General features: G+C 45.7%; 1 long non-coding RNA gene across 2 annotated transcripts; it reads left to right on the top strand.

The window, feature by feature from the left end:
• The first annotated feature begins 3,224 nt into the window (after nucleotides 1-3,224).
• Nucleotides 3,225-8,279, top strand: LOC308234395. 2 transcript variants are annotated; one of them, XR_013959051.1, is made up of 3 exons: nucleotides 3,225-3,299; nucleotides 5,623-5,762; nucleotides 7,341-8,279. It is a non-coding gene; the product is annotated as an uncharacterized lncRNA (long non-coding RNA). The 2 variants fall into 2 exon arrangements; XR_013959052.1 differs by having other exon boundaries at nucleotides 3,256-3,333.
• Nucleotides 8,280-9,316: the final 1,037 nt, after the last annotated feature.

The raw sequence follows: 9,316 nt of genomic DNA, 5'->3' as shown, positions 1-9,316 counted from the left end.
CAGTAGGCGGCATGCATGAGGCAGCCGATCAATGGTTCTCATCATTGATGTTTCTATCTCTCTCTCCCTCTTCCTTCCTCTCTGAAATCAATAAAAATGTATTTTAAAAAAGAGAGAGAAAGCACTACCCTAACAGGACACATGTGCCATCGGAGATGAGGCAGAAGCAGGGGGAAAGACAAGGAGACCGAGACCCTGCCACTCATAAACTCACACTCTGGTGGGGAATCTAATGAGTGAGGTGGACCAGAGTGACAACCTCCCAAAGAACAAAGATGCCAGCAAGGGAGAGAAGAGGGAAGGTGCTGTCATATTTGAATCATCTTCCATATGATTCAGGACACCAAGCCATGATTTTTGTTCAGGAATCACTTATTGAGCTGCTGGGTCTATCCAGGACTTTGAAGGACAGGTAGGATCTGGGCAGGAAGTGACTCTGCAGAAAGGGGGAGCCCTGTGGATAACAGTTCTACACAATATCGGGCCAGTGTCCATGGTTTCTCAAGCACAGTGATGCTTGCCATGTGGCCTAGTGAAGAGCTGCACCTTGGCCTGGGGAGGGAGAACAGCTTGTGAGGAAGTCCTGACATCGCCCTCTGCATCCATTCTCTTGGAGGCACCACAACCTCCGCCCCCACTACCCCCACCCCCGTGATGGCAGGCAGCACTCCCAGAGAATACTGTGTGTGTGTGTGTGTGTGTGTGTGTGTGTGTGTGTGTGTGTGTGTGTAGAAAGAGGATAAGGTCAAACATGAGGCCACGCTGATCTGGCCCTAACACAAGGCCCTCTATGATCACATACATCCTATTAGGCATCATCCCCTAGTTAGCCAGCTGCATAGCTGCAGCTCGGAGAATACAGCCCTCCTAAAAATCAGGATACAGGGAAACACCACCGGTCACTCTCTACCTCTTTGTCCTCCAAACTCACTGCGCAGTAGGCATTGGGATGAGCCGTGAGATGAGGTCTACATAACCCACAGTTCCTATCATTCACAGTCTGCCTCCTCCACCTCTTGTCCCCAGTTTGGAAACATTAAGAGCTCAAGACTGAAAGTGGAGAAAAGAAACAGCTGTTGGCACAGGTTGTAATCAAACAGGAGAAGAAAGTAAGGAGAGTTGGTGATGCCAGGAGGGGCTGCTCACATGAGGCACTGCCTGCCTCACTTCTTCCCTCCGGGCCAGACACCCACACTAGCAGAGTCACCCCTACTACAGTTACAGATCCCAGCTCCTCTCAGCCCTCTGGCTTCTGGACTCTGAGAGAAGGTGGGCTGAGAAGGCATCCCAAGGCTGTCCCCCTCCCCTTTCCCTGGTCCCAGGCTGGAGGGACTGTGAGAGGTAGAGGACAGACCCAGCATGCCTGGTTTACCAGACTGGCTCACATGCCAGAACTCAGACCCAATATGCTAAAAAGGTTCTGTGTGGTATGGCCTCCCTGCACCTGTCTCCCTTCCAGCTCACACCTCAGCAGTGCAGTATTCTGTTTCTAAACGTCTGTAGTTGCCTCAGCCAATTCCACTGACCGCAGGCTGCCAAAGCCACAGGGCTGAATGGGGGTCACTCCCCAAGGATAGGACACAGTTTAGAAGCACCTCATCCTGCCTGTGGATGCAGAGATCAAGTTCTCTCACCTCAACTGGCCCCACCCCAGCCACTCCATAGCTTTGAAGAGGGGAAGCTAATGGGCTGCTGCTCAGAAAAGAAGCTGAGGTCTCATGAGCCTTCTGGACTTGACCGGGCTCTTACAGGGAATGCATGACTGTGCACTTGCCCAGAGTCAGTGATCTCAAAACCATCCTGCAAATGAATGGACATGAGACCAGTAAATTACTTCTTAAGACCACTCTAAAATCTTTCTAAAAACAATTCATTTCACTGTGTCATTTCCATCTTCCTCCCACACCTTGTCGCTAGGAAGCCCAATCTTTTGGCTTTTATTACTCAAAATACATGCACATGGTTGATTCTACCTGCTTCATTTTGCAAGTCCAGTACATTTACATATAAGACAAACAAGGTCACACAAAGAACAAAATCCAACTTCTGCAGGACAATCAGACAACCAGACCAGAGATTGTCACCTGAGAATGTCACCTGAGAATGTCTTGGACTGCTCCACAGGCATTCCTTGACTCCCCAGAGTTAGACTGAGGTTGGGCTCTGAATCTGTCTTCTTAGAGACAGTTCCTGCCCAACCAACCAGAAACCAAGCACAAACCAAAACTGAAATTACCTCTCCAACAACCCTATACACAAAATGAGACATGCTAATTAAAGCAACCCCTAGGGCTGACCTACCTATCTCCCTTCTACTAGTCAAGTGCTGAATGAAATAGGTTCAGGTGGCCACTAGGCTTCCCTGTGAGGCAGGCCAGGAAGCCATTTTGGTGGTCAGCACCAAGCGGAAGTCTCCCACAGAACAGGTCCTCCGTCCAGCGGAGACCCAAGCACCTGCCAGCTGCTTTGCCAAGCATCCACACCAGGTGAAGAGGGAGTCCTTTTAAGAGGCCCATCTGAAGCCACCAAATTTGTTACCGAACTCAAGTTCTCCTCTTGGGGTGCTCTGTTCAAGAGAGAGCCACGGTTGCCGCAAGGTAGTTTTATTTACTTGCAGAAGTAAAGGAGACAAGGGATTCGTATCCAAAACACTATCTCCCAACCGGAGACTTAGCCTTTTACATTTAGCAAGAATAACATTTAGTAAAAACTGCCCAGACTTTGAGATCCTTGTCCTGTCTAACACAGCACTCAACACATAACCCCTAAATACCCAAGGTTTTATCAATCACCTTCTCCCCAAGACTTTGTTCCCTTCCACCGTGCCCTGCAAGAACCTTATATTCCTCAGCAGACAGCTTCACCAGGGTGTCCATTCCCCCTGGCTGTACCAGGGGTGGGCAAACTTTTTGACTCGAGGGCCACAATGGGTTCTTAAACTGGACCGGAGGGCCGGAACAAAAGCATGGATGGAGTGCTTGTGTGAACTAATATAAATTCAAAGTAAAGGAGCGGAGGGGAGAGCAAGAGAACCGGATAGAACAGCCGGATCCGGCCCCTGGGCGTAGTTTGCCCAAGGCTGCCTAGTCTGAGGACAAGTCCCCACCTCTGGCAGAGGCCTGGCTCCTCCCAGAACTACATTTCCCACAGTGCTCTGAAAAAAAGTTAGCCGCGGAGGCCCAGGGCCTGGAGGGCTGGTTTACGTAGAGCCTCCTGGGAGTTGTAGTCTGGTTTGTTCGCAGGCGCGCTGCTGCGGACCGGCGCTGGCCTTTGTCTGTCCGTGGGGTTGCACGACTGTGGTGAGTGAGGCTGCTAGCAGGTCAGGGCACCCAGGTGAGCCAGGGCCACACTGGCAGGCGGCCCCCCGGGCCCTCTGCTGCCCCCACGACCCTGAGCAGGGCAGGCCTGCCTCGCTGCAAAGGTCAGCCGCAAAGGGAGAAGTCTGCGGCTGCAGAGAAGCGTCCAGCTGGGCCGGAGGTGGGGTTGAGGGCCGGAACGCAGGGCATGCATGGGGGTGCTGAGGAGGGAGGGAGAGCCTGCCCCTAGGAGCAGGGGTCCCTCCGACCACCGCTGTGCAGGGCAGGGCGTGTGGAAGGCCCCTCATCCTGGAGTCGCGGGAGGGGGCGGTAATAGACAGGTGTACCCTGGACCTGGAGTGAGGGTTCAGAAGATGGACAGGAAACTTGCAGTCTCTCTAGGGAGGGTAAATGGGAGAAAGGACAAAGTGGATTCGGTCGTGTGGAGAAAATAATCACCCCCACCCAGAATCTCTAATGCTGAAACTATGCCCCAGGAGGTTCGAGAGACAGCAAAGTCACCCCCTCTTCTCATACTCTCCTTGAGGACTGTCAACTTTAGGCCTTAATCCATAGGTATTGGTTCTTTTATTCTCCCAGGAATTACCTGATATAAAACTGTTATTAACCTATTTAATAAGTGAGGAAATAGAGTCAGGATTGTTTGGTTACTTGCCCAAGGTCACATGGGGGAGTGGGGGTCCAAGGCAGAAATCCAAGTCTCTCATGGCCTAATTCTGAACTTTTCCAAAGGATAAATAGCCATTCTGCTTGGAAAAGCAATATTTTCTATGACAAAGCCACTTTCTCCAAATTCTTCAGGAAATTAATTCCTCAGACATGTGATGTCGGGAGAAAAATAAGCGTTTCCTTTTATTAATCAAGGAAGTTCCTGAGATGCAGCTGAGTTTATTACTTGTTGAAGAGCTCACAGTATGTGAAGAGGCAGAACTGTAGGTTCTACCCACTTGTTCTGACCAAACTCTATTTGCTGGATTCCGCAGGGACAGAGTCCAACCTCAGGCAGCAGGTGCCAGGTACTTTCCATTGACTCTTGGTGAATGTGCAGTCGTTGAGCAGTAACACCTTGAACTTCCAAATTAATGTCCTGTACTATCCTGACACTCTGATCGGGGATTCCTTTACAGCTTGTATTCCCAGTTGGAGGTGAGTCCTCCAATAAGAGTTTAAAATGCCTCTTCAGTCACCATAACAGGTAGCAGAATGTGCAGTTGACAAGAAGACCACGTGCTTCAGTTAACAAAGCAAAGAACTGCAGCATCACACTTCCGTTTCATTAAATCAGGCGGCCAGCATTTTGATGAGACATATTGGAGGGATGCAAAGATTATACACCAAAACCACTGTATAAAGTGCAAGAATATGGTAATCAGGATCCTGAAGTAAGAAAAGGATATTCCAAAGGGAAAAAATAGAAAAAGATAATATGGGGCAAGAGAATTCCTAGGATCTAGATGAGTAGTAAAGACTGGCCAAACCCTGTTCCATTCTGTTCCATGTTATAAAAATTCCCACCAGCTCTTTAATGATGAGGAACTAGAGAACTGTCTAGTCTAAAGGCATAGGCTTTGGATCCTGAAAATCCTGGATTTGAATTTCTTCCACCTTGACTCCTTACTGGCTCTGAGAATTTGGGCAAGTTACTCACCCTAGTTGGAATGCCTTGGGCTAGGTTTTGGAATCCAAAGTAGGTCTTCCTTTTCCAAGTACTGACAAGTACTTACACTTCCCTCAGAACTGGTATTCTCATATCTTGAAGAGTAGGAGAGGGGAAGGTCTGGATCTGGAGCCTCCTAAGAATTGTTTAAAGGTAACATATGAAATATCTTATTCTGTCCTTATAACTTAGGGGAACTGGAGAGGAGGACCACAGCCATTTCTATTGTAAAACCAATCATGAAGTCTGAATATTGAGTTTTTTTATATTCTGGAGGCTATCCAAATAGCAGATGGTTAGATGGGGGAAGGAATTAGAAGATTCTAATCACATACCATGGCTAAGGAACAAACAGGAGTGCCCATTATCTTAGAATTGGCAGGAGGAGAGAGATATGTGTTTACATGTTCTCTCCTTTTCCACCTGCCTCCCCCTGGGCTCATTTGTGTGTGGTCATGGTGCCTTTAAGGCCATGTTGCTGTTACATTAGAGGTGACTAACATTACATCAGTCCATCCAGAGTCCTCCATTTACTCGTACCCCAAACTGGAGCTCCTGTTGACTTGAATCTTTTCACTCATCAATTCTCCTGCCTTCTCCTGTTTTCGTTCTATTTTGTTTTTGTTTCTTTGTTGTTTTCCTCCTCAGATGCTCAAGAACAGCCTATGGAAGCAGCATATGAAGAGGTGGTGATTAAGGTCATACGGCAGGAGTGGACATGTTTGGATTTCCAACAGCTACCCTGCTGGACTGTCATGGACGATATGCCCAGAATGTAGCATTCTTCAGTGAGTGAGTCAGTTGATCTCTGGGATGCCCTCAACTCACCATATGGAGTGTCCCTGTCCTCAGCACTGGTTGGCAGGCTGAGAAGCAGAGGAGACATTCCTTTGGTGGAGCTCACCGTTTCTGGGGGTTACAGGAAAAGCCTGCAAGTTAGAGTTAGAAATAAGAGTGGAAACAGCAGAAAACAATCCTGATATGGAGGTAAACTTGAGATAGTTTCTCAGAAAATGAATGAGCAGCTTTAAATTTCAGTGTAGCCACTGAATAAGGAAGGGTAAGGCAGAGGAACAATGAGAAAATCTCCCTAGGATGACTCCAAGAAAACTGTTAATCCAGGGTAGTGATAAATTGGACCCATATTTAAAGGGCAATATTGGAAAATACTCTCAACAGCTGCATAGGAAGTGTTTGAGAATAACTGCTAAACCAAAACTGATCTCAATTCCACCGTAGCTTAGTAGACTGAAGTAGCATGAATTTTAAAGGGAAAAATTCCTTGAATCAGATACTATAGTTGTTCTGGCTCAAGCTGCAGTATCAGACAAATTATTTAACTTCCTTGAACTGTATGGTCTTCGTCTATGAAATAGGACAACAGGCTCTACCCTGCAGGGTTGTAGGGATTAGAGACAATAGTGTAAAGTACGAAGGATTCTGCCCTGCCGGTGTAGCTCAAAGGTTGAGTATAGAGCCAGGAACCAAGAGGCTACCAGTTCCATTCCCCACCAGGGCATATGCTTGGGCTGTGGGCTCGATCCCCTGTGGGGGGGTGTGCAGGAGGCAGCCGAATGATGATGATGTTTCTCTCTCATCCATGTTTCTATCACTCTATCCTAGTGGTCAGAAAACTCATTAGTCAACAGAGCGGCAAACCACGGCTCACGAGCCGCATGTGGCTCGCAAGCCGCAGTTTGCCGACCACTGCTCTATCCCTCTCCTATATATATATATATATATATATTTTTTTTTTAAGTACCAAGTATTCTACTACATATTTTCTGATGTCATGGAGTTTACTCCACTGTCAGGAAAGCAGACTAGTGCAGAAGTGGATTTATGAAGCTAATGAAATCTAAATTTCAGGATTCTTTTCTTGCATGGTCTCTTCAAGGCCCTGTTCCCACTTTTATACTTTTTCCTAATGAAGTGACTCCAACATTTTAAAGCTTTAGACCCTGCCCAACCTGGATCCTCACCTGTTTGAAGTTAGATAAAATTTGGATATGGGGTTCTGTGTGATCCTGTATAGTTTTCCTGAGTCTGGAGATATTTATATCTACCTCACAAGATTATTTGGGAGGCTAAATTAAACAACATACAGAGGCACTGGAGTAGGCCTGTGTTTGAATCTCAGCTCTATGCTAACCTAAATGCATAACCTTTGACAACCTCTCTATGCTTTCATTTCCTTGTCTGTAGCATCTCATAGGATTGTTTTCAGTGTTAAATTATCTATGCAACATTCACTGTGTAATGTCTGGCACATAATAAGCACTCAACAAAGCACTGTTTCTTTTTTCCCTATTCTTCTCACTCAGCATATTAGTGCATCTTACCTGGCTTCCCTCTCATTTTACCAGATGTCATGACAGAAGCCCACCACAAATATGATCACACTGAGGCCACAGGATCCTCAAGCTGGGACTTCCAGAATTCTTTCAGAAGAGAGAAGCTGGAACAAAAATCCCCAGATTTTAAGGCACTACAGGAAGATTCACCTGGTGTGAGACAGAGGGTCTATGAGTGCCAGGAATGTGGAAAATCCTTCAGGCAAAAGGGTAGCCTAACGTTACATGAGAGAATCCACACTGGTCAAAAGCCCTTTGAGTGTACCCATTGTGGAAAAAGCTTCAGGGCCAAAGGCAATCTTGTTACACATCAGCGAATACACACAGGAGAGAAGCCTTATCAGTGCAAGGAGTGTGGGAAAAGTTTTAGTCAACGAGGTAGTCTGGCTGTTCATGAAAGACTCCACACTGGACAGAAGCCCTACGAGTGTGCAATTTGTCAGAGAAGTTTCAGGAATCAGAGTAACCTTGCTGTTCATAGAAGAGTTCACAGTGGCGAGAAGCCCTATAGATGTGATCAGTGTGGAAAAGCCTTCAGTCAGAAAGGAAGCTTAATTGTCCACATCAGGGTCCACACAGGCCTGAAACCATATGCCTGTGTACAATGCAGAAAGAGTTTCCATACCAGAGGAAATTGCATCCTGCACGGCAAAATCCACACAGGAGAGACACCATATCTATGTGTCCAATGTGGGAAAAGCTTCACTCAGAGAGGGAGTCTGGCTGTGCACCAGCGAAGCTGCTCACAAAGACTCACCCTTTGACCACATTCTTCAACAGGAATTCTCTTTTTTAATTAACTACAAAATCTTCTGACATCAAGCCACCTACCCAATTCTATGGAGTGAATGGAGACTCTTTCAGAAAGACTATCATTAGGTAGGGCAAACTGACTTTTCCCATTTCTTCCAAATGAATATGAAAAATAAATGTCTTGTTTATTATCATTATCATGTTTGTTTCATAGTTTCTGTCAGTTTATTTTGACCTAATTTCCCAAGGTACTTCCATTAATGTAGTACACACTTGGAGATTGTTCTGTGTGCGGCAGATATAGATTTCAAGTTTTTAGTTGATACCATCAGCCTTTAAAAAAAAACAGCCTCCTGTCAATCCCAAAGTTCTTTTCTTCCCTGTATAGTCAAATTAATCTTGTTTTGCATTTAAGACTACTGGGCAGAAATCATGAGGCAAATCTAACTACTTTCATAATACTCTTATTGAACACTGTATTAACGGGGTGATACCCTTCCCCAAAAACCAAGTCTAATAAATCACCCATGTCCACAGCAGAAGCCCTAACCTTTCCTTACAAAAGAAGGTTCCTTTCTCAGCCTGCAAAGATTTGAAGTCTGTGTACTGATTCACTTCAATCATCCAGGGCTAACTAAGATAGAAATAATTTGCTTATAGCCAAAGAGCAGAAAACTGCAATTTTTTGAGAATCTTAAGACTATTATCATGCCCTCTATTAAAATGACTCCTCCCTAGGAGACACGATGCCATTCACTCCCTTTTTGACAATAGTAGCAGTATCTCAGTGTTGAAATCACCTAGAAAGGATACAACTGTCATTACTGAGCCCAGGTTTGTAGTCAATAGTGAAGGTTCAGCCCTCCAACAATACTATCATCTTCCTACACACACACAGAAACACAAAAGAAGAAACTTGGAAGGATAGTCTACTCTAATATATATATTTTTAGTGGATGAGAATTGAACGTTATTAGAGGAAAGAAATTGGCTTTGAGGGGAAATTTCCTTTTTTATTAATCTTAGCCACCTATATGAATTTCATGGTGAATATTTATGTAATTAAAATAATGAATAATGAGGACTTCCGGTCAAGATGACAGAATAGGGAAACACTACTCACCTCCCACCACAATCACATAAAAATTACAACTAAATTATAGAACAACCACTCTTGAGAACCACCCAAAGATTAGCTCAACAGAATTCCTCTAAGAATAGAAAGAAGCAACTTC

Source organism: Plecotus auritus (assembly GCF_963455305.1).
Source record: "Plecotus auritus genome assembly, chromosome: 9".
NCBI classification, from domain to species: Eukaryota; Metazoa; Chordata; class Mammalia; order Chiroptera; family Vespertilionidae; genus Plecotus; species Plecotus auritus.
Note: the sequence above shows the minus strand (reverse complement) of the source record. Positions and strands in the feature narration are given on the sequence as shown.